This window comes from Castor canadensis, chromosome 5, assembly GCF_047511655.1.
Source record: "Castor canadensis chromosome 5, mCasCan1.hap1v2, whole genome shotgun sequence".
NCBI lineage: Eukaryota > Metazoa > Chordata > Mammalia > Rodentia > Castoridae > Castor > Castor canadensis.
The window spans coordinates 78,442,349-78,469,952 of record NC_133390.1 but is presented as its reverse complement, the minus strand read 5'-3'; the positions used below and the strand labels follow the sequence as shown (position 1 = coordinate 78,469,952).

The following is a 27,604-nucleotide window of genomic DNA, read 5'->3' as shown; positions in this document are numbered from 1 at the left end:
GTGGGGAAAACCACACTGGACTGCAAGGAGTAAAGGCAGCAATGCAGGCTATACTTGCTTTGGGAATCGTGGGCAAAAAGTGTGCTGGACTGAGTTCACACATTATGGTATGTCTGATGGAGGAGGAGTCCAGGATCAGGCATACAAGAAGATCCTCCGCACCCAGGTACTTCAGGTTCTTGACAACGTATTCTTTCCCACCAGAAACCCTCTCAAAATTCCTTTACAAACACTGTCCCTTTCTGAAACCCTTCTCCTCCAGGTCATAAATACCACTCATTAACTACTCAACCACACCAATCCTACTCTAGCCAGTGGTTGTTGGATGTGTCAGCGAACTGGCCCTTCTCAGGTCATCGCCAGCACCATAAATATTTCCACACCTCTTACCTTAAACTGTTCCTTTACCAAAAGGCCCACCGCCTCCACCCTTTCCCCAGTTCCCCTCTTCCAACCAGCCTCTCTTTGCCTACAGAGTTCCTCAGGGATAGTCAAGGTAGGTTCTTTTCCCTGGTGACAAAAAAATGTCACACTACTAGGGCAGCCAACAAAACCAGAAACAATATCAGTTGCCCCCCCCCCCACCATTCCCGGGACTCTCTTTCTATGCAGTCAGAGTGTATACCCCTGTTTACCCCAAGCCTGGAAGGGTATCTGCACTCTGGTATTTTTGGTCCCTGACATGGATATTATTACAGAAGATCAGGACCTACCCATTCCCCTCACTGCGCATCTTCGATCAAAACGGGCAATCCAGGCTATTCCCTTGTTAGCCACCTTGGGAATAACAGCTGCCATGGGAATGGGGGCTGCAGTAATAGGAATTTCTATCCACTACTACACAAAACTCTCTAATCAATTGATAAGTGATCTTCAAATGGTAGCCAAATCTATCCTAACCCTACAAAAACAACTTGACTCAGTTGTACTCCAAAACCGATGAGGCCTTGACCTGCTCACTGCAGAAAAGGGTGGTCTCTGCCTATTTTTATGAGTGCTGCTTCTATGTTAACCAGTCGGGAGTAGTAAAAAATAAAATTAGTCAACTCCAAGAACAATTAGAAAAATGGAGAAGGGAATTGGAGGACTCTTGGAATCCTCTAGGGAATAACATTTCACAGTGGTTCTCCTGGTTAATGCCCATCCTAATGCCTGTATTTCTTGCTCTCATATTCTTAAGCTTCCTCCCTTGTATCATAAGAACAATACAAGGATCTCTTTTAGACCATATGTCTGCTATTGCTAATCAAAAATTTAACCAGTTGTACCTCCAGGGATACCAACCTCTCCAAAACCGCCCTGAAAACTACTGTGAAGTCCTCATCCAGGACACCACAGGAACCTGAGGATCTTGCACCCCTTCCCAGCAGGAATCAGTTAAAGAGACTGATGCTTTGCCCCAATTCCTGATCCTCAACCCCTATCCTCATCATTATTAAAGAAAAAATGGGGGAATGATAGAACAATAATGTCACCATTTTGTGAATCAGCCAAAATGGCAGCCCCACCCTTGCTGCTCCCCAAATTCCCATGCTCCCATGCTCCCCATGCTCCCCAAAACAAGCTCCACTCAAGCTCCACCTCCATCAGGGACCCTGGCGTATGCAACAACCCCTTACCCTCCCTCTTCTATAAAAGGCCATACCTGGCCTGAACCCCTTCCCTTTTTTCCTTTCCTCTGCATTGTGGGATGCAGATGAGAATCTGTGTCCATATTTAGTATGGTATAACAAGAAGAATCCTGGAATATGAGACTGACTCATGCCCCAGCTTTGGGGCTAATGCATTATGACACTGGGAAGATCACTAAGCTTCTTCCCCAGAACTGAAATTAACCCTTTGGTAAAACACATAGGTACAGTGAGTTCTCATACCAAATCAGTTAAACCAACTAATAGAGCAGTCTGCCTGGCACAAGTTCAGGAGTCCTCAGGCAATCCTCACTTCTGACTAGCTTGCTATAAATTCAAGAGTTTTGTCTACCCTCCTAGGTTTGGAAATGCACTAAATAAACTCACTGAATTTAGGAAAGCAGTATTTTTAAGATTATAATTTTATCACATCCAAAAGGATACAAATCAGAATCAACCAAGGGTGAAATGCATAGATCAAGGTCTGGGACTTTCTCAAAGGCAAACCTTATTGTGCCCAAGGATGCATCATTCTACCAGCATATCAATGTATGAAGCCACACATATGATTGCCAACCAAGGACATTCATCTCAGCTTCAGTGTACAAAATTTTATTGGAATTTTGTTATATATCATTGATTCAATCACAGACCATCCAATTGGGCCTGATCTTCAGGCTCTTTCCTCCTCAAAGGTCAGACTGATGTCACTTGGCTTAAAGCCTCAATCTGATAATTACCTAAGTGGTCTTTCTGCTGTGTCCAGCCCCCATCCTCAATCATCTCCTTAGCATAAATGATCTAGCAGTGCAATGTGAGATGCCTAATTAGTAAATTATCAAGTGTGGCCCCAGGGACCACTATAAATCACAAAGACAGTGGTGAAATTTCAAAGGCTTACAATTTACCTCCTAGGATGTAGGAACAAAGGCTAGCCAAATTCTTTTATTTATGTTTTAATTGTTGGGCTGAGGGTACATTGTGGCATTTACAAAAGTTCTTACAATATATCATAGTTGAATTCACAAATTCTTTACTACATAGAAAGTAATATAAAATATAATGTCTATGCTCACCCTGATACTATTTCCTAACTCATACATCATCTTCCAAGAATGTTTTTTAAAGTGGAATTATCAGAAAAAGGGAAAGCAAAGGAAATATGTATGAATGGAAATTTCTGTAGAAACAGAGGAAAGGACTCTGGCATCAGAAACGTACTCTGACTGGAAAGAAAAAGCAAGTAGGTCATCCTCTATATGAAGCTTCAACATGATTATTTCTCCACCCATCAAAGGATCCTTGCATGCCCTTAACATCTCAAATTGGAAAGCAGAAGCAGGAAACTCCTGTTTGTCTTCCTGTTTCTGTAACTTAGCAACTAAAAAAGATGGGAGGGGACCAACCCCTTTGGCTCTCCTTGTTCGTTCCAATGTCAGAGTCTGGTCCTTTAAATATTGATTAAAATATAATCTCCCTGTCTTCTCATCTACCTTGCTTCATTTCCCCCTAAACAATTTTTTAATCTTTTAACCTTAAAAGGGGTGCAGAGGGGTGACAGTCCATCATTTATAGCTGCTTCCAGCTGAGTTTTGGTGCTGGTCTTACCTAGAAAAGGAACCAAAAAGTCATTTTCCTATCTTAAATTTAGGGGGTGACTAGGGAAATTCAGTTGGCAGAAAATTTAATTGAAGGGCTGCCATTATCAGGACCAGGAGACATCAAGCTATTTTTTTACCAAAAGAAAAAGAGAAATTAGTGAAAACCATTCTTTAAAGTAAAAAAAAAAAAAAATGCTTTATGTGGATAAAGCTAATAGGATTTTTAAGGAGAATCATAATGACATTAAGGAAATGTATAAAGTGTATGGCTTTCAAAATGGATCAAGGACCTTGCTATCAGACCTGAAACTCTAAAGTTAGTACAGGAAAGAGCAGCGAATACTCTGGAAGTAATATGTATAGGCAAGGACGTCCTCAACAGAACCACAGCAGCTCAGCAACTAAGAGAAAAGATGGACAAATGGGACTTCATAAAATTAAAAAGCTCTGCACAACAAAAGAAATGGTCTTTAAACTGAAAAGACCACCCACAGAGTGGGAGAAAATATTTGCTAGCTATTCATCAGATGAAGGACTGATAACCAGAATATACAGGGAGCTCAAAAAAACTGAACTCTCCCAAAATCAGTGAACCAATAAAGAAATGGGCAACCGAACTAAACAGAACTTTTTCAAAAGAAGAAATTCAAATGGCCAAAAAACACATGAAAAAATGCTCACCATCTCTGGCCATAAAGGAAATGCAAATCAAAACCACACTATGATTCCACCTCACCCCTGTTAGAATAGCCATCATCAAAAACACCACCAACAACTGGTGTTAGTGAGGATGTGGGGAAAAAGGAACCCTCATACACTGCTGCCTGGAATGCAAGCTAGTGCAACCACTCTGGAAAACAATATGGCCCCTTCTTTAAAAACTAAACATAGATCTGCCATATGATCCAGCAATCCCAGTTCTAGGGATATACCCAAAGGAATGTGACTCAGATTACTCCAGAGGCATCTGCACACCCATGTTTATTGCAGCACTATCCACAATAACCAAATTATGGAAACAGCCAAGATGCCCCACTACTAATGAATGGATTAAGAAAATGTGTTATTTATACACAATGGAATTTTACTCAGGCATGAAGATGAATGAAATCTTATTATCCGAAAGTAAATGGATGGAACTGGAAAACATCATTCTGAGTGAGTTTAGCTAGGCTCAAAAGATTAAAACTCCTATGTTCTCTCTCATATGTGGACTTTAGATCTAGGGCGAATGCAGTAATGTTGTTGCACTTGGGTCACATGCTAAGGGGAGAGCACATACGGGAGGAATGGGGAAAGGCAGGAAAGTGTTTGATGTCCCCACTGCAGAGGAGCTAATACAGTGTCCTTAAAGTGACAGAGGTCAGTATGGGAAGGTGATTGGGAAGTAGTGAAGAGGTCAAGTAGAGATGAATCGATTCGGGTTGTAATATACTTGTGCATGGAAGCAATGCTAGGAATCTCTCTGTATAGCTATCCTTACCTCAACTAGCAAAAACGCTATGTCTTTCTTATTATTGTTTATTTCTTCTCTTCAACAAAATTGGAGAAAAGAGCAGAACGGGTCCAGCCTGGAAGTGAGGGGGACTGGTGGGGGAGAGAAAGAGGGCAGGGGACATGGGGGAGAAATGACCCATACAATGTATGGATGTATGAATAAATGAATAAAAAAAAAAGTGTATAGCTTTAACATACTGAAAACACCTGCCATTCATAGAAACAGCTGTTTTCTATTTTAGATGATAATGGTTAAGTAGAGACGTAGGTTAAGAAATAATATGATTTGTGCTGGGGGGGGTCTGGATTGAGTGATTTATACTAGACCCTAGGTCATATTTAATTACTTGTTGAGTCACTTGGCATTCCCCTGTAAGAATAAAATTGTTTACGGTACCCACTGCAGTAATAATGTGTTAATAAGCAAAGGTTATATTGTGGAAAGTTACCATAATAGCCTCACAAAACATAAGAAACTTTCATCTTTACTGTAAACAAATGATGTTCCTTGAACTATGACTCTTTCAAATACTTTTTCTCATAGCTGGGGTAAACTTATAGGCCTTTAGGGGGAAGAGGAATGCCTCCATAGCCTTGAGTGCCTTTCACCCTAAAATAAGTTACATTTGCTTCACTGCAGGAAGCAATAGGCTGCATTGCTTTCCCCTTTTTGAATATAATGTCCTGCCTCTTAGTTTCAAAAGCTTATCTAAATTTAGGTTTACTAGAGCTAGAGAAAACACCAGTAAACCTTTAAACTTTGAGTGGTTTTTTGTTGTTTAGTTTACTTTAGGTATTATATCAGATCCTGAGTTGCCTCATAAAGGAGCTTTGTTATTACCTAGTAGAAAGCCAGGAATACAAATCCTGTAAAACCCAGCCATTTACAAATAAATTAAGGTAGTTATTATTGTAAAATTTTTAGGTGGCCATAATTTTATGACCTATCTATTTAGGGATAAGAGTTACTTCCTCAGAGTTACAATGTGGATAGATAATTTACCTTTAGTTGGGAGATCTACACCTTTTTATGGAGTGGCCCAGTATTTTGAAGTCCCACCAAATTTAAGATCATCTACAGACTATAGTAAGGTTCCAGTTTAAAAAGGACCTCAAAGAAGTTTAGAATCTGACATACTACATTGAGGTATAAAGAACATTTCAGTAGTATCCAGCATTAAAGTTAATGTTACCCTTGCAAAAAACAAAACCAAAATAATAATAATAATTGGCATACCATTATGAAATAAATTTAATTTTTAAGAATAAAATCTCTAATTAAATAATCTATCAAAAGTACCCACACATAAGGACCCATTCTTTTTAACCCGACTGTACTTTGTAAGGACTGGCAGGAATGACCCCATTTTTCTGTTAGTTTAAATATAGGGTGTCCTATAGTTTAGTTCCTATGAGTTTAGGAACTCATTATGTAGCCTAGTGTAGCCTTAACTTATTATCCTTTTGTTTTAGCCTCTCAATCACTGGGATTACAGGCATGTACCACCATGCCCAGCACATCTTTATTCTGACAACTTTCCCCTTGTTTCTTAACAGTATCCTCCTGAAGATATCTGTTGACCAATCACTCTGTCCTGGCTTTAATTGTCCCTCATTGCTAGGGTACTCCAGGTAGTCTGATGTGATCTGTGATCCCGAAGAACAGATTGCAGGAGGTCCCAAAAGGTGATAAGTGGTCAAGGAGACACCTCTACTTCCCAGAAAACTTCTGTCTGTGTCTGAGAGACATCTCTGCCCTCAGGTAATGCAAAAAGGCTATAAAAACCCAATCCCCAACCTGACCCACAGGACCACCAGTTTCTGGGTCCCCTTGCATTCCTCACTATGCAATCTTTCTTTTGTTCTCTACAAATAAATCTTTCTGACCTCTGTTGCTGGAGTCTGCCTGTGCTTTCATTCTAAGTGTGGGCTCAAGAATCCTGAGCACCTGAAACTCCTGCACGTGTCATCTGTGCATCAATCTCACACTGGGGGACAAGCATCAGATAGGTTGAGAGTCAGTACCAATAAAACCCTTTTTTTTGTGGCCAATTTAAGCAAACTGAGAGGCTTAAAAGAAGTGACCCTTAGGCTAGGCTTATAAGGTACACATTTTTAGCTAAGCATAATTTTTTTTGCTCTGTATGTAATGGGACATTTTTTTTAACTTGCTATTTATGTTATACTTCTCAAAATATCAACAAAAAAAAATTAAAAGTTTTACAAGGAAAATACAAAACAAAACCAGTGAGTGTTGGTCACTTTTTATTAAACTTACATAACTTTAACACTATAGACTTTTGAATAGCATTTAAATGAAATTTAAACAGACAGCCCACACATTTTTAGCATGTTAAATGTATGTAAGTCACTGAAAAGACAGACACTTAAAATAGCAGATTTAGTTAGAATTCAGTTTTCTGAATAATCAAAAGAACAATAAAGTTAGCAAAATAAGGCAGTTTTTAGCAGTTACTAAGAGCAGAATATTTAAGACTGAGAATTAGGTGTTAATTTTATAGCAATTTATTATATTTTGACTTTAGGAAATCCTTTAGATAACTCTTAAACTATAGTCAACTTGATTTCACACATAAACTTTTTAAAACTCCATCCATCATACACATTTAAGACTTCAGAGGACATTCTGAACCTTTTGTTGGTTTGTCCTTATCCTTTTTATTTTTGAAATAAGCCTTTAGGACAAACCATTTCTTACAAAATCCTTTCTTATCCAAAAGCATACTCTCCCTTCAACTTTCCCCCCCAAAACATGCTCAATACCTTTCTATATCCTTTCTACTTGTTGACTTTGTAATTTGTATTTTAAAATAACTTTTATAAGAATTTTAAATTTATTTGCCAGTTTGAAGTGTTGTGGGCCAGTGTTGAGAGCCATTGCCTTCACAGTCCAGAGAACTGGCTCATGAGGCAGCTGACTGATGAGCCAAAGCCAGTATATGAAGTAGGATTTATTAGAGAGAAAGGAAAGGCTACAGCTGGAACAGTGCAGCAGAGTCTGGAAACCAGTAGCTCCCTGCTTAGGTAAAGGCTGGTGTTTTTATGGATGCTTTAACTCTGGGTTAGGTGGGTTCTTTTCATTGGCCATAGATTCGTGGGCTCTCTTAGGTGAACTGGTTTGTTTTGCTCCTTATTGGGGGAAGGTAAACAATCTTGAGAGCATTTTGCTCATCAACCCTGTGGCAGAACTATCAAACCCTGTATCTCCTCTTCAGGATGCAGAAAAACAGATTTACAACTCCCTCTCAGGATGTAAGAATGCAGGTTTACTACTTGTTAGGAAAAACGGTGCTTACAAAGAAAGCTCATGAGAAAAATCTCATGTCCAAGAGCAAAGTTTAATAGCAGGCTCAAACAGCCAGGCTGGCCAGGAAAAGATGGCACAGCGCAGACTCTGGGCCAGGCATGACTTTTATGGAAGGGGGAGGTTAAAGAAGTTAGTGCATGTGTGGTAGTCTCTGGTTGGGGTAGGGCTGTCTTAGAGTGTGGGACTTTCTGTTAAGGTGCGGGGCTGCCATTTTGGCCATGATTCACAAAATGGCAACATTATTACTCCATCATTCCCCATTTTTTCTTTAATAATGATGCAGGTAGGGGCCTAGGATTGGGAACTGGGGCAAAGCATCAGCCTCGTAGCTGATTCCTGCTGGCAGGGGGTGCTCTATGGGGCAAGATCCTCAGACTCCTGTGGCATCCTGGTAGAGGCCCTCATAGCAGTCTTCTGGACAGTTTTGGAGAGGTTGATATCCCTGGAGTAAAAGTGGTTAAACTTTTGATTAGCAAGAGCAGACATGCAGTATGATACAAGGGAGGAAGCTTAATAGGAGAGCAAGAAACATAGGCATTAGGATGGGCATTGGCCAGGAGAACCACTATGAAATGTTGTTCCTTAGAGGATTCCAAGTGTCCATTCCTTAAGAGATGTCACCACTGGGGGATCCCATTGAGCATGACATCAGTGGGTGTTGTGAGAATGACCAGATGAGGGCTGGTCCACTGAAGTCTCAATGGAGAGGGTAGAAGATCCTTTAGGAGAACAAGATCCCTTAGTTTAATAGAAATTGTTATAGGGTGGGGCAGGATCTGGTCTGCATGCTTTCTGAGAAGTTCCCTGAGAAGGTTAAGATAAAGTAGATAGTTAGCCAGAGGAGCAGGGTCTGTTGGAGGCAAGTTTATTAGAAGGAGCATAAAAGGTGTCTGCTAAAGGACTGCATATCTAGGGATACAGATTCTGCAAAATCCTGTAACTCCCAAGAAAGCTCTAAACTGCCTTATGGTGTAGTGAAGAGGGAAATGGAAGATTGGGTTGATGCACTCATGACTCAGGGAGTGAGTTTGTCCCTTTAAGGCCACACCTAGGTAGGTGACCTGTGGGAGGCAGGGGCTGTCAGGATTTAGGTTAAGTTCAACACTCTTGGATAAAAGAGAGCTCTAGCTCATTTTTAATATAACTTTACATTTTTAGCTTTGTAAATATTTGAACCATATTTAGATAAAGTATAGACACAACTCTGTTACAAGGTGGTCATTTAAGACACATAAGCAAATATGTACATGAATTCAGATTTACTAGTACTTAAAGCTTGACAAGATCAGCAGAAGACACAAGTAATTTCTTTAATAAAATCTTTCTCTGAAACAGTTTTTTGTAGATGTTGCTCAAAGCAAAACAATATTAAGATAACTTTGTTATTTTATAGACATACAGAATTTGATTTTAGTTTGACATGACCCTAAAAATATTTTAGGTAACTCTTAGATTATAATCAACTTTAACCTTATTACACACCAAAGCTTTTTATTATACATTTTTAAAACTTACTCAGACCTTTATATAACATACTAAACCCTTTGATGGTTTGTCCTTATCCCTCCTATTTGAAACAATCTTTAGGACAAACTCCTCTCTACAAAATCCTTTCTCATCCAAAAAACATTTCTTTTTCCTTTAACTTTGCAAAAAATATGTTCACTACCTATCTATATCCTGTCCAGTTGTTTACTTTGTAACTTGTATTTTAAAATTAACTTTTATAAGAATTTTAAATTTATTATAGGGGCTAAAGCAACTAATTAGTAGCCCTTGTTGTTTTAAGGAATTTATGATAGGCATAAGGCCTCATTGTCCCTCAGGCTTGAGGAGATATTGTTTTGGGTGTGGAAACTGAGGGATTTTTAAGTTTTATTTGAATAAGGAGGGCCACCCTTGCTCACCCTACACTCACCCCATCAGTCCACACTGTGGGGCCTATTTATGCTTGAAGGAGGGGGCAGCAGAAATAGTTGCCTGGGGAGGAAAATTTGAGATTTTAATTGAGATAGTAAATCCCATCCCAGCAGAGGCACTGGAATTTCAGGGACAATGAGAAATGAATGACAGAAGAGGAGGTCTCCGAAAGAGCAGACCAGAGGCCAGGTAAACTAGCACTCTAGGGACTGGCCAGATTTGCCCCAAATGATAACTTTTTTCATTGGACTGGGGACCTGCAGAGAAAGGTAAAACAGAGAAATGAGCTCCACTGCCTAGCCAGAAAATGATCTTTTGTTTTTCTGCCATAATGGCTACTATGAGGCTCCTCAACATTGATGCCAAGAAGTGGAGCACAGGGGGCCAGAACCCATATCAATCCATAGGAGGTGGCACCTTGCCTTCCATCTGGAGACAAGGGTGCTTAGACCTCCAGTGGTTACCTTTGCAGAGAGGTCAGGGTCCCAGTTGGGGGCAGGGCTAACTCCCAGGCTGTCCCCTTTAAGCATTCTCTGCAGAAGTGCCCCTCCTGTCCACAATGGTAGCAAGTTCAGGATACAGGTCCCAGTCGGGTGGGGCCCTCTCTGAGAGCAGCAATGAGGCCATGGTGTCTCTTATCTTTTTCTCTCCAGACATACAGACATAGCTATACATACAGACATGGTTAGCTGTATTACTTGGTTCAATGACTTTTCTCCTTCAGCCACAGACTTTGAGTTTTTTATGAATACCTGGGGCTGACTGTGTTAGAAATTTATCTTTGCAGAGAACCTCTTTCACCTGTGACTCTGGGTCCACCATGGTATGCTTTCTGATAGAATCCTTAAGATGCTGCAGAAAGGTAAGGGGATTTTCTTCAGGGTGTTGCTGTAAAGCAAAGTTGTTATTTTACATTGACACCTGATACTCTGGAGAGCAGGTCTCTGAACCGTTCTGGGCCTGTTTCCTCACTTGAAAAATGAGGGATCTAGTCTAGGTTAAACTACATTCTTCCACTATGAGATGGCTGAAGTGACATTAATGCCACTTATCTTCCTTACCATTTCTTTTTTATTTAGTAATGCTGGGGAATTGAACCCAGGCCCTTACACATGCTGGGCAGACACTCTCCCACTGAGCTACATCCTTATCCCCAACTATATATACATATTTTTTTCCCTTCGCTGTACTGGGGCTTGAACTTAGGACTTTATGCCTGCAAAGTGGCACTCTACTGCTTGAGCCACATCACCAGCCCCTTTTGGTGTGGATCTGTCAAGGGGACTGCCTGTGCCCCTGTAGGTAGTCACATTTATTCCCTCATTTCCAGGTGCCACTAGTATTGGGGTTCATTGTAAATGGTAATCATTTCCAACCTGAGTGGCCTGGGCCAGAGCCCATTGTATTTCTAGTGAGGAAAGAGTCTGGTCTAATAGAAGCATAATATCCTTTCATGTCAATTGAAAGGTTTGAATCACAAAGATAAAGGCTTGAATGTATTTGTCTGGGCATCAGTATTGCTGTCCATATGTGTTTTAATTTCCCTTAAATCTGATAACTGGAAGGGAACATAAACCCGCCCTCTTGGGACCTCAGTTCACTTTTTCCCTTTTATAGAAAAGGTCTAATTGGAGTATGGTTTTGTAATTTAAGGAACCCTATAAAGGCCACTTCTCTTGATCACCCAAGGCATACTAAGGCCAGGCCTCAGTACAAAGCTTCCAACATCTACAAGCCAGAAGACTGGAAGGTGCAGGTCCCATCTGCCTGCTAACAGCAGGCAGCCTCTTTAATAAAGGCTACCTTTTTAACAAAGGAATAAATCATCTGTAAAGTTAGAGATGGGCATTCAAAGGGCATCCCGGGCCAATAACAGTACCATACAGGACAACTAGTGTTAATATTTGGAGGGAAACATTTATGTTGAGGCCAAAATAATAGAAAATTTTAAATGAGAAGTTTAGAGACTACAGTAATGTCTATTTTTCTATTTCTTGAACTAAAACCTTGAGCTAACAATTGGCTTACAAGGGGTGGGTCCAGTACCCCAAGGTATGAAGTAGGGCTAGGAGCAAGGCATGCTCAAGGCAAGGACTCCCTTCACACACACCCAGATAAGTGAGCCTAAACTGCCTAGGCTTGATCCTGTGGCTTGTTGGTACTCCCCTCTTCCGTGTACTTGTGCCTGAATGCATTTATTCTAGGGGAAGTGGCGGCAGGCTGCAGCCACTGCCATGTGTGGCTGGTGGCCTAGGATGCGTGTTGGGTGTCCTATGGATTCTCTTAGCTATGGCAGGTGTTCCTGCTGTGCACAAGTGTGTCTATTTGCTTTCCTTCCACCCCTTGTGGGGGAAGAGTTAGGGTGTTAGCATGGCAACTGCAGTTTTTTGTAAGCGCTTTTGCCTAACAGCTGATTTAAAGTTACTTTAGACTGAAAGGCCTGGAAAACTACTTGGAATAACTTAAGTCATAAGGTACCATGCTACAAGTTTTTCATGGAAGGCAGGGTCCCAGTAAGCCCAGGGAGGGGAAGGCAGACAGAGACAAAGGACACGTGGTGAGACCATAGAGGAAGCAGAAAAGGTGTCTTGACTTCTTAGGTAAGGGAGGGGAAGGCAGAGCCTGGAGGCATGACACACGCCTGAGGGATTAGCCATCACCTGTGCCTCTAGGTCACGCCCATTGACTGGTGCTGGAACACTTTCAGCAACATGAAACCTCAACTCTCTTGTCACTGTCTCAGGAAAACAGGACATTAGACATTAGACGGGGGAGAGGGGAAGAGAAGCAGTCGTCAGATGCCATAAACCCTGGGCTTGGTCTCAGCCCACAGGGAGGGAGCATGAGCTCTCCCAGAGCTGGAATCACCTGAGGCCAGAGTTGGCAAGGAATGGCTGGAGTGGCACCATAACAAGAAAGTCCCTCAGGAAAATAGGAAGAGACAGGCAGCATGAGCAGTGCAAAGAAGTCTGCTTACATAGGGAAGGAGGAGGTTCAGGAGATGATTTGGTTTAGAAGCTGGTTTAGAGACTAATAGAACCTGCACAGGGGAACAGGAAGTAAAGAGGGAGGGTTTGGTGTGGAGAGAGGAAAAGGATTGGGTGTAGGGTATTTCCTTCCATTTACCAGCATGCTCACAGGAGTTGTATAAATCCCTTAAAATATTAGGATTGAAAGTGCCATTAAGTGGCCATTTGGAGGCATTGTCTAATAGGTATTGGGGCCCTGCCTGAATACAGAGAAAAATGAGCTTTTGTGGCTTAAGATCAGGCATTAAGCAGAGGGGCCCAAGGTTGGCCAGGAGACATCCCAATGGGGAGTCTGAAGGAATTTTGGATGGTCCAACTCCCATGGTGAGGCCTGATCTGAGGAGAGATATGGTGGGCATCCCCAAAATATCAGTTCCTCAGGAGAGAGTAGATGTGGGACACCGGAAGAACATCTTCATCACGGGGGTCCACAGTCCTAGGGAACCCAGGTCCCAGGGACAGGAGTGAGCTGAGACTAGGGCTAGGATTTCGAGGAAATGAGAAAGAGATCATGGCTCTGCATGTGAGGAGGACTCACTGAGAGAGGACCTTGAGGGAGGATTGACTGGTGGTGGATGGCAATTGGAGGCATGCTGGGGAGGAGGAAATTCCCTGTGAGCCATGAGGGAGTGGTGTTTTCTAGGATTGGGGGTTCTGGCAAAGCAGCTCAGATCCTGGAGGAAGAGAATGGGAGTTTGGAGAGACAGAGAGAGAGAGAGAGAGAGAGAGAGGGCAGGATGGGAGGCAGCTGGGAGAACAAGGTCAGCACCAGAAGTGCACCCTGATCCAAGTCATGGCACCAAAATATTAGGAAAAATGCGGCTCACAATGAAAGCTCATGAGAAAAGTCTCTCGTCCAAGAGCAAAGTTTAATGGCAGGCTCAAACCGCCAGGCTGGGCAGGGAAAGATGGCGCAGCACAGATGCTGGGCCAGGCGTGGCTTTTACAGAAGGGGGAGGTTAAGGAAGTTAGCGCATGCACTAGTCTCTGGTAGGGGTGGGGCTGTCTGAGAGCGTGGGAATTCTGTTAAGATGTGTGGTTGCCATTTTGGCCGAAATTCACAAAATAGCGATGTTATTACTCTATCACAACTTGAAGGCTGTAGGAATGATAGTGCTGTCCACGGGGGACACTCACTCATCTGCCTTAAGTCTCCATACCCAACAATGAAAAAAAGCATTTCAATGTGTCTCACAGGTGAAAGTTTTAGCAAGTATTTATTTTGGTATAGCAAGATAAAGTATAGTCAAGGAAGGGGGAAGAAAAAGAGAGAGAAATATTTCTGTTTCCCCACACAGGAAATGGGAACAAAGACTCAAAATGGTGGTCTTCAACTTTTAGTTTTATAGTGGAGAGCTGGGTCTAGGCAGCTGAAATGGCTGACAGGGAGGGGGTCATCCTCCCAAATCACACCCTCAATCAAAGACAATAGGATGCTTTAGAACTTCCCTTTCCCAGACATGATTATTCTCCACCCTTGCAGCAAATTAACATCTCAAAGAGGAAAGCAGAAGCAGGTGGCTCCTGTTTGTCTTCCTGTTTCTGTAACTTAAAATCTAACAGACGGGAGGGGCCACCTGCTCTGGCTCTCCTTGTCCAATGTCAGAGTCTGGCCCTTTAAATATTGATTAAAATATAATTTCCCTGTCTCCTCATCTATCTATCCTGCCTCACAACTACTTTACTTTACTCATTCTTAAGTCATATTCACACACCTGTATTCTGAGGTCCTTTCAATTGTGTACTAGTAATCTTGAAATTACATAGTTTGTCACACTTGATTCTCCATATCTTGCATTTCTAAATCTTATGATTTGACCCTTTCCCATGCAAAGGGTCCACATATCAGACCAAAAAAAAAAGTTAATACATTACACAAAACTTAAGTATATAGCTTTGTTTGTGAGTCATTTCTGAAGGAATATACAACTGCTTTCAGGAAAATAAAAATTTTAAATGTATCAAAATAACTTACTTCTTGTCCTATACAGTCATATAAATCAGTTTCTATTCTTTGCTAGCAAAGACGTCTTCTTCTCTGCTTTTCTTCCTAAGCATGTAAGTAAAATACTACCCTGCTTCTTTCTGATAAGAAATATTAAAGGACAAAATTACAATAGTTTGAAGATTTCAATTGACATAATTTTTAATTATGTTGCTCAGGCAACACTTGATTTCATAAAACAGAGTAAGCATTCAGGGAGCCAAGCAGAACAGAGTGGTTTAAAATCAGAGCCATTTCACCAGTCCTTTTTTGTCTTGGGTATTTTCAAGATAGCAAGATAAGGTTTCAAGGGCTTTGGCTGGCTTTGAACTACGATCTTCCTGATCACTGTCTCCTGAGTAGGTAGGATTACAAGGTGTTAGCCACTGGTGCCTGGCTAGAATAGAGCTGTTTTTAAACCAGAAACAAAATGTGGACTACTCATTTAAGATGCTTTCCTTGTAAGGTAGAGACAGAGGACACAGCAAAAGAAAAACACCAAATTGCTTAGCATCAGTTTATTTCAGGATACCTTGTTGAGAGAGGATTGAGGCAGAGAGAACTTTCTTATAGTGCTAATTTAAACTGGCCTCTTTGGGAAATTTGGCTGTTAAATCTTCAATCCTGATTTCTCAGAAGGTTAGATAACCAGTTTATTTTCATCTATCACTCCAGGCTCCAACAGAGTGTTTTGATTTTTAGCCTGATCTGTTGGAGTCTGGAATAAAAGTTTAGTCCAAAACAATGGCCTTCTGTAATTCTTATTTAATAGAAGTGATTAATTCTTCAGTGGCAAGGGACACCACCCTTCACTGAAATGTTTAATTGAAATGTAACAGTATGTTAAACATGTAAGCAATTACAGAACAGCATTTGTGCTATTGCCTGTGATAGACCTATCATTAGATATTACAAACTAGAAGCTTTTGCAATGCTAGTTGGCAGTTTAATGTACTATTTGTGAGGAGAAAATATTTCTAAGATGTAGTATGGAACCAAAAAAAAAAAGAATTCTCAGACTCCCTTTTTCACTCACTTATTTAACCAATGTATAGGTCCTAGCAACAGAGACATGTAAAATCCTTTATTCTCTTGGGTCTCACATGTGTTCACAATGTAGACATGTTCCATGATTTATTTGAATAAATTTCATTATACTAACATGTTCTGTGAGGATTGATCTTAAGGGTCTCACTCAGATACAACTTTTTACTGAATTTCTCACTAACTGGCACAAATATATGTTATAGAGACAAGTGATACTGAATGTCTTCAAAGCTTTGGATGCCAGGCACTGGTGGCTTGTGCCTATAATCTTAGCTAATCAAGAGGCAGAGATCAGGAAGATCAAGGTTCAAAGCCAGTCCACGCAAATAGTTCCACAAGACCCTATCTCGAAAAACCCTTCACAAAAATAGGGCTGGTGGAGTGGTTCAAGGTGAAGGTCCTGAGTTCAAGCCCCAGTACCACAAAAAAAAAAAAAAAAAAGCTTTGGATGGTCTAAAAGACTTCTACCTATGTACTTTCAAAAGATCCTTCATAGAGTCATTTGTCAGGAATCAGGGTAAGAAGTAGCTGCCTAAGCCAAAATGGATTAAGAATATTACCCTTCAGTGAAAGGCAACTTGTGAGCAGCATGAACACAATGTAACAGTCCCATAACAAAAGTCAGCCCCATGACATTTTAGGAATGCAGGAGCACCCTCGACCTGGGAGAAGTGGAGGAACCAGCTCAGCCAGATGACCAGGAGGTTCAGGAGGCCCTGCACATGGACCTATAGGGTTCCACTATGAACTGTTCTTTAGGTTAAGGCGAAAGCCATATATATATATATATATATATAATCCTCACTCACTTCAGCACTCAGGGGGGCACCCAGCTTCTGGACCCCACTGTGCACCACTCTGCTCAGCCTTTCTCTATCAATAAAGTTTCTTCCCTGCCTGTAACTCCAGTGCTCCAGCCTCTTAATCTTAAGAGTGTTTGAGAGCAAGAGCTCTCTGACGTGTCTGTGTACCCCAGGGACAATAAGACATCAAACAAAGGACTACAGATATGCTAAGGTATGGATATAAATTTGACGTAATCAGAAACCAAGATAGACTGAGTTTAGATAAATATTGTTTGGGGAAGGCAAAGAACTAGAAAGTAGGAGGATGGAGATGGTCTGTAACTCATTAACTATAAGACCAAAGGGCAAGATCACTCAGTACTTCTGTCACTTCTTTACAGGTGCCAGATCCATCTGCTGTTTCTAGAGCTTTCGTGTGTGTGTGTGTGTGTGTGTGTGTGTGTGTGTGTGTGTGTGTGTAATCTACATCAGCCATGCTATGATGTGGTTGGCTGAAAAGTTACAGCAAATGAAGCACACACAGCGCCTTCCTTATTCTATCTGTCCATTCACCCTGTTCTCAGCCTCAAGTAATTACTTCCCTCTCTCCAAGCTTAATTTGAGCTTCCTGTTTCTACACACAATTCTTCCTGGAATATGCTGCTCACTTCTTGCTTCAGTGTCAACTTTCCAAACCCTATCTCTATTAAAGCCCTTCCAAAACACCTGAGCTGAGATTAACCTTTCTTTGTCCTTTACTTGTGTCAAAATAGACAACATTTGTGCATCTATTTCAACAGGTCAGTTGTTATGTCAGTCTTGCTTTACAGTTAGTATGTATTTCCCCATAGATACTGAATCTTTCAGGGACAGTCGGTCACCATGCTTGGTTTCCCAATGGCTCCTACAGCTGTGTATGGCACATAATGAAAGTACAATACACACTTGGTGAATAAAATTTAAATTGTAGATTAAACTGTAGAAAAATAAACTTCAGAATATTTCAAATAAAATTGACAAATCAGAAATCAGGCCTCTAAAATAATTGAAATTTTTGTACAGATAAAACAGCCTCTTACAAAATACATTTATTCCAGATTTTACCCATAATAGAAACATGTTACCAGTTAATTCAGCACAAAATATTCAGGTACAAGCTTATCTTTTTCAACACTTCAAACTATAAATTCACTTTCCATTTTTAAAGCCCTAAACTATTTTCTTTGGTAGCTGGTCCAATCAGAAGGTTTTACTATACAATTTTATAATTCCTTTGTTGATGTACCCAGATCAGCTTTATGATCTATAGTCTATTAACAGGCATTTATATTGAATGATTTATTTTGCATAAAACATTCCTGGAGAAATACAGATTCTGCAACAGTATTATTAATGCAGCAGAAAAATGTATCACTTTTTGAGAAAAGGAAAATACTGTACTAACCACCTCTTTTTTTGCTCCTAGTGTGAAATGCTTTTTGCTAGTTAATAGATCTTTAGCAAACTGTTTTCCCTTCTATTTTCTCCTTTTGTAGGATTTAACCTCCAAAAGAAATTTCCAATCTTAGTACGCTATTTCTTACTTTGTATTACAAAGTTCAAAAATAAATCTGATTTTTTTTCCTTTTTTTTTTTTTTTTTTGGTGGTACTGAGATTTCTGGAACTCTAGGCTTAACATTTGCTAGGCAGGTGCTCTACAGCTTGAGTCATGTCACCCCCTCACCCCCCAGCTCTCTTTGCTCTGGGTATTCTGGAGATAGGACTTCACTTTTTGCCCAGGCTGGTCTAGATTGAAGTCTTCCTATTTAGGTTTCCCTTAGCTGGGATGACGTGCATGTGCCACCAGACCCAGTGGTGATCCTTTGAGATAGGATCTTATGAGCTTTTTTTGCCCAGGCTGGCCTCTTCATCTTAGCCTCCCACGTAGCTTAGGGTGACAAGTGCGAGACTCCTTGCCCAGATGTTTGTTGATATGGGTCTTGTGAACTTTTTGCCTGGGTTAGCTTCGAACTAGGATCCTCCCAATCTCAGTCTCCCAAGCAGCTAGGATTATAGGCATGAACCACCAGTGTCCAGTGTCTGGCAGGTCCTTCTGTTTAATAGAATGAAGTGTTTGTTGCCCATACTAGATAACTTGGTGCAGTGGTTGATAAATTATTTGCCATTGAAGTCAAAATTAGAACATGAGTGAAATGAGAATCTACCAAATGGATTCTCTTCATAATGATGAGCTGCTCCATTCTACAATCAATATGATTAGCTTTGGTTATAGGAGTTCATGTACTTCACTTAATAGCAATGTTTGAGATTATCTCCTAAAAATAAGAATGTGGCAAAGAAAAGAAAAACAAAACCTTGATACTTCTGTTTAGGACTCACTTTACCCAAACTGATGCCCCTTCCTTTGGTTTCCCTATCTCTAAGATAAGAGCAAAAATGATATTTAAGGTCCTTCTCTGCATAAATCCTCTATCATTCCTAAAAGATGGCTCTTCCTTGTGTATTTAAATATAAACCATTCAGATATATCTGGTATTTGGGCATCCACCTCATTTTCTGTGCATCTCTGATAAGTTATCTGATAATTTATACAACTGGTAATCTAAATTCATTAAGCTAGCTAGCTATTATTATATTACATATTGCAGGCAAAATTCATCTTTCAGAGCATTTGTTCTGTTTGGTCCAGCCTAAAGATTAATCTTCTAGCAGAGAAGAAAATAATAGACACTTAATAATAGAGCAGCATATCAGCCAATCCACCAGGCCTGGAGTTTTTCTCAAATAAGGAATCTAAGACACTTGGTCTTAGATTTTTTAAACCATTAGTATTTACTATATTACTTTCACATAGTAAAAAAATTCCACAATATCTGGTTGACTTACCTGTGTAAGTCATTTATGATGTTAAACAATGCTGCCAGAACCTTCCAACCTATGGATATTAATGCAGTCCCATATTCACCAACAAATCCAAATCCTAGTTATTTTCACATATGCGCCTCCTCCTTCCTGTCTTCACAACTTCTTCCCATACTTTCTACAGATAGTGTGCTCATGTGTGACCTTCATTCCTTTAAATCAAACTCATTCCTCTGCTTCTCAAATGAAAGCCAAACCTAGACATCATGAAATAGTGAATTTTAAAATTCTCTTTCTACTTTTATTATTTTGCTTTATTCAGTCAAACTTTATACCAATCTCTGTTCTCCAAAAAGCTACATGAGAACAAGTCTTCTAGGAAAACTATGCTGGATTCTCAATGTCACAGTCATTTTGACTCCCATATAAAAGTAGAATGCCTTCATTGAAATATGGAAATCATATTTTGTCATCTGGAGTAGGAAATAATACTCCTTATGCTCAGAAACATGAAACATTTTGAAAAGGAAGATTCTTCAAATTCACCAGTAACCATTTTCTTTCCAGGACATTAAACCCATTATGTATTGGGAAGCAGAACCTTCACCAACCTTCCCACTATCCTCATCTCTCCCTTCTTTTGTTCTGCCACAAGGGCAGATGGGAGTTGGGAAGGTGAGAGCCTTCTACCTTCTCAGTGTTTCTTCATTCAAACATAAACTCTGAATATGTGTTGATTCAGTTCATGCTCAGATAGGAACCTCTGCTACCAGGAATTCAATAATTATTTACCAATAAGAATTTCTTGTGTCTTCATGAACATGAAACAAATAACTGTAATTCTACATTAGTAGCTCTTCTTCATATCTTCTGGAAATTGATTATGTCTGATAGTAAAGGTATTCAGTAGTATGCTTCACAATGAATAGTTAAACTGTAATTTTTCATTGTTATTTGTTTGCTTCTTTTACACATTCTTGCTCATAGTTCAAGGTAGCTTGCAATTTAGAACTCTCCTACCTCTGCCTCCTAAGTGCTAGAGTTACAGCAAATATTAACTTTTGCTAAATAATAAGGCACAGAAACCACACATCTAAAAAGTCAGAAGACTTTACCCATCCTAACATCTCTGAACACAATTTTTTAAAAAGCCATCAAGGACAAGAAAATTACTAGCAATTGTGTTGTAATGCAAAATATATTGTACATAGAAAGTAAAAAGGTTTGGATACAAGTTCTGCTTGTTACAACTTATTTGCTAAAGGGACTTATAAAATGTGAACTACTTCTCCGTGCTCCAATTTATCTATTAGTAAAGTATAGACCATTATATCTATCATTCATATGTGCTCTGGTTATTAAACAAAATAATGTATATTACATTTTTAAAGCATTAGCTCCCATATAAATGTATTTCCCTTTGTACATAATATATAATCATCAACTTTTTTGACTATTTATCAGCTCACAAAAGATAGCAATGAGAAAATGGCAAAAGAAATATACCTAGAAAGAAGCAAAATTATTATTAAAGAATGCCAGCTAAACACCCATCATTAGAGATAGTTGAAGTCACTCTGGATAGACTATATTGCTTTATAATAATGCAATAGATATTCAGAATGGTTATCTTTAAATAGCATGGCAACAGATCAATGTCCTATGCCATTGAAATAGTGAAATTAGCCATTTTCCAAAGGTTTTAGAGGCTAAATTTGAGTTTCTGAAAAGTTTGACCTTACAGCATACTATAGCCTGAAGACTACTAATTAAAGGAGGTCTTATTGAACCTAGTTCTTAACAATGATTCATTTTTAAAAACTGTTCAAAAGAAAGTTTGGGTTTCATTGAAATCAGAATAATTTCGGTATATGTACTCATTGAAATTGTTCTTAGAAATTGTTTCCTTGTGCAATATAAAAATGGTATGGCTATGGGTGAATATGACTTATTCCCAAAAAGTTCATATGTAGAATGCTTGGCCCCAATTGGGTACTATTAAGGGGTGATAGAAACTTTGAGAGGTCATTAGGGATGGGTGTTGTCTTTAGAAGGCATTAATGTTGTTCTTATGGCTGGTTTCTTTGACCATAAAGTAAATAACTCATATTTTATTTCATAAAGTACCAAACTTCAAGCATTTTGTTTTCCAATAGAAACTAAAAAATTACAAAAAGTAAATATTTGGGCTATATACAAATATCTAGGTAAAGAAAAAAGGAAATAAAAATATAAAAGGGAGTCCATTGTGTGTATTTTTTACTTCATATCGAATTCTTCATCTGTATCTGATGTATTTAATTGAATTATGATTGTTGCTCCTTTAGGCAGAAAGTAATACCTTATCTTGAAGAAGACAACTTAGAAAAAAAGGTGATAAAAGTTGATTCTTCCCACAAAAAAATTAAGATAGTAGCACACAGTTTTTGCACTCTAATGCCAACTAATGTTTGTCAGAGGTAATACAATCTCCTTAAGTTCCTTATAGGCAATAGATTTTATGTGTGTGTATGAAACAGAGAGAGACAGACAGAGACAGAGAATTAAAAATATCTAAAATCTTTTGCAAAAAAGAGGCTAGCATTTCATTGTTTTTGAAAGGTGGGAAAGTTAAAAGCATTATGATAGAAGACTTCAATACACAATAGTGTGTACTATTGAAATCTTAAAAATTTAGGAGAGTTGAATGTATAGATTATAAAAGGAGTAATAAAAAAAGAAGTTTAAAAAAGATAGCTTAAGGACACATCATGTAGAAACTTGAATGTTAGATGAAAGCACTTGGAATATATTATCTAAATAAAATAGAAACCACTGAGAGGTTTTGATCAAAGCTGACATAAAATCCGATCCTTATTGTTGAAAGGTTAATGAAGTAGCATAAATGGACTATGTTAAGAAAAGCTGGAAGAAATGGCGATCTGGATGGAGCTCATAAAGTTACTTAAAGAAGCACTAACAGTGCAGTTTTTAAATAGTAAAAAAATGAAGAATAAATGATAAATGTCCCTTTCACTACTCCCACCAGCTCAATGGTATTTGGCAACTTATTCAATACCAGACTCTAGAGAGATACTGAAAAAGATTCATCAGTATTTCAAGAGTGGATGAAGGACATGGTAACTCTGTTGCAGTTTTTATGTATCCCATTGAAAACTTTGACTGATATAAAAGATATGATTCCCAAAGTAAATGGAATCTCTGAAATATGACCATGTTGACTATTTCCAAGGCATTCATTTGCATTTACAAATTTGTCTGCTCCTATCAGCCTCTAGTGACTATCAACCAGGTTATAAAATGAAACTTGAAGTTAATGTATTAATTGTAGCTAAAAAGCTCTGTGTGTTTCTAGTCAACCAAAATATTAGTTTCAGTATTTCATTTTCAGAAATATTTATGCCCACTGTTATTATTTATATATCATTCATATTCATTAATATGAAAAATTAAAGATTATGTAGTGTCATTGAAAATAACATTCATCAAATTATTTGAAATATTGTATTTCTAAGCTTTTTGTCAAATATCAAATGTTTGTTTAATACTACAATCAGGAGATTCTGCTTTCCTCTTTGCACAGCACTTGTTCACGATGCTTGACTGCTTTCAACTTCTTTCTTTTGCAACTGAATAAATTTTAAAAAATCAAACTTGAGAGGGAAAAGAAAATGGAGTTCAGGGTGTCAAAGTTTTGATTCTCCTTGGTGCTTTATTTCTGCCAAGTGTGGCTCCAGCATCTCAGCAAGGTTTTTGATCCATGGAGCTCATGCTGTCTGCTTCTGTGCCCAAGTTGCCATTTTGGGTCCTCCTGGTCATTTGTTTATTTTCTGTGGACACCTCTATTCAAGTCTTTTTGCCCATTTTTAAATTGGGTTATTTTCTATTTTATTTTGACTTGTGGACATTCCTTAAATACTCTGATTATGACACTTATCAGTTGCATGATTGCAAGTATTTTCTCTCAATTTGTAGCAATTTAGCATGAACTTTTCATTATCATATTAGTAGTGTTTAAGGTTACATTTTGGGTTCGCCTCACTGTCTGAGACTAACCTTAGGCAAAAATGCAAGACCCTATCTGAAAAGATAATTGAAGCAAAAATGGCAGGGGCATGGGTCAAGTGGTAAAGCTCCTGCCTAACAAGTGGGAAGCCCTGTGTTCAAGCCCCAGAACTGCAAAAATAAAACACATAAATAAAAGAAAAAAAAAGAAACAGAATAATTCGCACCTACAATGCTGGTCTGCACATATCTGCTACTCTTTTTCATATCACAGGCCTTTACTGACTGCATAAGTGCAGAACTAAGATCTCAGGGAGATTTTCTGAAAGGTACAGTTTCTTTAGCATAGGCAGGCATCTTGCTGAGGTACAGGTCAGGAGAGGGAGCTAAAGGAACTTCTTTGGAGGCACACTGGGTGCTAGCTGTGTACACTGCAACTATTGTTCAAAGGCCAAATCAGGGTAGTAGACATGAGGAAATATGTCTGAGTCACACTGAGCCTATTACTAGAGAGAGAAGTGGCTCTCTGAAGGTGGATGGGAGGTCAGCAGAGTTCAGAGATATCCATCAAGGTCCAGAGGGTCTAAGGCAGGAATGGAGAGGAAGGAAAAGAAGGGGCACATAGCCATGCATTGATACACTCACAACTGACATGTGAGGCAAAAAGGTAACTTCAGAGTTCCACTTGGGTTCACATCCTAATTGTGGTAAAGAAAAAGTCCTGGTGTTACTCCCAAGGTATTTAAACCCAGTGGTGAAGCGGATATATGCAGAGCTATAAGAAATTTCAGGTAAAATCTGCTACAGATTAGATTGACTTAGAGCATACATTAGGTCCATAATAGAAAAGGGGGCACCATATATTGAGGAGTGATTATTACTTACTTCTATCCTATTGTTCTCTTATATAAAATGTCCAATGTAAAATCAAAAATTATAAAACACAGGAAGAATCTGTTCATGATCAAGACAGAAAATGGTTGATTCATACCAACTTAGAAACAGTCAAGAAACAGAGCCAATAAAAGGAGCTTCAAGTTCTCAGGAGTGGGCAGGAAAACCTTTCTCTCTAAACAGTGGAAATATGGCTCACAAAAGTCAGAACAAAATTATGCCATCTCTCTCTCTCTCTCTCTCTCTCTCTCTCTCTCTCTCTCTCTCTCGCTCTGTGTGTGTGTGTGTGTGTGTGTGTGTGTGTGTGTGTGTGTGCATTCCCATCATTTGGTCACCAATGAGACAAAATAGCAAACTTGAGTAGCTTCTAACTGAAGAAACAGAAAAGTGAGTCTCAGTTTATTGAAGTTCTTATGGTCATCCCACAGATCAATAATTCATGAGGAAGATGCATAGGATTCTGCACATAATTGTACTAATGGCTATGATTTATTACAGCAAAAGGACACAAAGAAAAGTCCATTATGGTAAAATGTATGAGACAAGTTAAAAGGAAATCAGATGTAGGTTTCAAAAGTCCTCCCAATTCAAGTTGCACAGGATGTGCTTAAATCCTCAGTAAGAAATTATGACAATGTATGTCTGATATCATCTACCAGGGAAACTCATAAGAGAACCAGTTTTGTTGAGGGCTAGTCACATAAGCAGACTGTGCCTACCATTTAAGAAAATTCTACACATTCACACTAAAAGCAGATAGTTTTCCTAAATAGTTTAAGCATAGTTATCAACTACTATCATGAAATCCAAGTTCCCAAATGCCAATAGGGACTGTCCATGAAGTCAGGTCTTTTTAAAGATAATAGTCTCAGTTCTGCTATCTTAATTTCTTTCTATACAATCAGAAACTAGGAAATATGGAGGATATTTCAGAGCAAATATATCTTTAAGAGGCAACCTCAAAAGGTTGTTTATGAATTCCCAAGTTTACTGCTGACTTGTAACCAGCATACAAAGACTGAGAATGGAGCTAATCCACCAGTATAGTCCTCTGGGAGGTGCACACATGGGACATATCTGAACAGCACTCATGTGCAAAGTCTTTGAGAACAGAACAGACATTGCACCTAAAAGAAAGCACACAGGAAAATGTTGTTTGATACAAAGTCAAGTATCTGGTAAGATGAAAATATCAACATTCTCCAAAAGACTAAAATAATACCCGGAGTCATATAACTAAATATACAAAATCTCCAACCCTCCCACCACCAAAATCTCAACTGGAATTCTAAAATACAATCAACAGATAACAAGAATGAGATGGCACAAATTTGGGGTTTTCTGACAAAGTTGTTAAAAACAACTGCTAAATCAATTTTCAAACAAAAAATTACAAACTCTCTTGAGAAAAAGATTACAATGTGTTAACAAATAAATAGAAGATAAAAAGAAACAAATGGAACTTTCACAATGGAAAAATACAATAACAATATAAAATTTTTCTAGAGGACTTAATAGAAATGGAGCTTGTACGGGATAGGAGTCATGGTGTGTCTATTCCAGCACTCAGTAGTCAAAACAGGAGAATCAAAAGTTCAAAGTCAGCTTGGGCAACATAATTAATTTGAGGATAGCCTGGGCTACATAACAAGAACATGTCTCAAAAAACAAATAAAAACAAGTGGAGTTAGAAGAAGAGTCAATAAACTTGAGGATAGGTCAATGGAAATTAGAACAATTGGAACAATGAGAAAACAGAGTGTTAAAAACATTAAGAAAAAAAATGAACAATGAACCAAAGGACTCTATGAACAGACCAAAAAGACAACCTACAAATTGAGAGAAAATACTTGCAATCATGTAACTGATAAGATTGTCACAATCAGAATATTTAAGGAATGTCCACAAGTCAACAATAAAATAGAAAATAACCCAATTTAAAAATGGGCAAAAAGACTTGAATAGAGGTGCCCACAGAAAATAAACAAATGGCCAGGAGGACCCAAAATGGCAACTAGGGCACAGAAGCAGACAGCGTGAGCTCTGTGAATCAAAAACCAGGCTGAGATACTGGAGCCACACTTGGCAGAAATAAAGCACCAAGGAGAATCAAAACTTTGACACCCTGAACTCTTTGCCCGTAGAAAGCTTCTCCACATGATGTGACAGTGAGAAAACAGTAGGGCTCCTGCCATTGCCAGATGTCAGCTACAAACCTGCTTGGGAGACATTCGATAGACCAAACAGATGAGTGCTAAGCATCATGCAGTATTCCCCCAGCCACCCCTGGGATAAACCAGCATAGCCCCCTGGGCAGACTGAACACCCCCCCCACAAAAGAAAACCTGAACAGTAAATAGGAACTGAAAACCAACACAAACCAGAAGGATGGAGTTGCTGAAAGCACACCAGAGAAGGGGGGAGGGGCAAGGAGCTAGTCTCTGCAAGAACTTCAGTAAACAAAGGCTGGAAAGAAAGGAGGGCAGACAGCAGGCAAGTGATAAGCTACTGCCTGAAATAGGGCCGGTAGTGGTCCACAAAGCTCATATCCTGAGCCAGTGAGCAACTCCCAAAGTCAAATGGCTCTGCAAAATTGAAAAACAAACAGCAAATCATCACAACACACTGACATCAGGAGGCTGGTTAATGGATCACTGACCTTGCTCCAGAGAAAGGGGGTGAGGCAAAGAAACAAGCCCCCATAAACAAGCACATTGGAAACCCAACTCCAATGCAGGACAGCTGGTGGGGTACAGAGCTGCTCTCTGGAACATGAGGACAACATACAAACTTAAACTGCCACACCTCACTGAGGGAGGAGCTGACCAAGCAGCTACCACTGAAACACAGAAGAAAAAAAAAAAAAAAAAACACTACCCAACCACCTGGTGAGTCTATGACAGAACTTCTGCTTAAATACCAAAACCAGGACTGAATCCTGGAGGAGTAACACCAGAACTTAAACTAAGACTGAAATTCTATTGTATCTAAACCTGGAGGTTTTTGTTTGTTTGCTTGTT

General features: G+C 39.3%; 1 long non-coding RNA gene across 1 annotated transcript in view; it reads right to left on the bottom strand.

Moving 5' to 3' along the window:
- The window catches only part of LOC141423074 (uncharacterized), a 104,062-nt gene extending 76,719 nt beyond the window's left edge, over positions 1-27,343 (bottom strand). Inside the window, exon 1 of the long non-coding RNA XR_012447729.1 lies at positions 27,244-27,343. This is a non-coding gene — a long non-coding RNA (uncharacterized lncRNA). The remainder of the gene's footprint in view (positions 1-27,243) is intronic.
- Between the last annotated feature and the right edge of the window lie 261 nt (positions 27,344-27,604).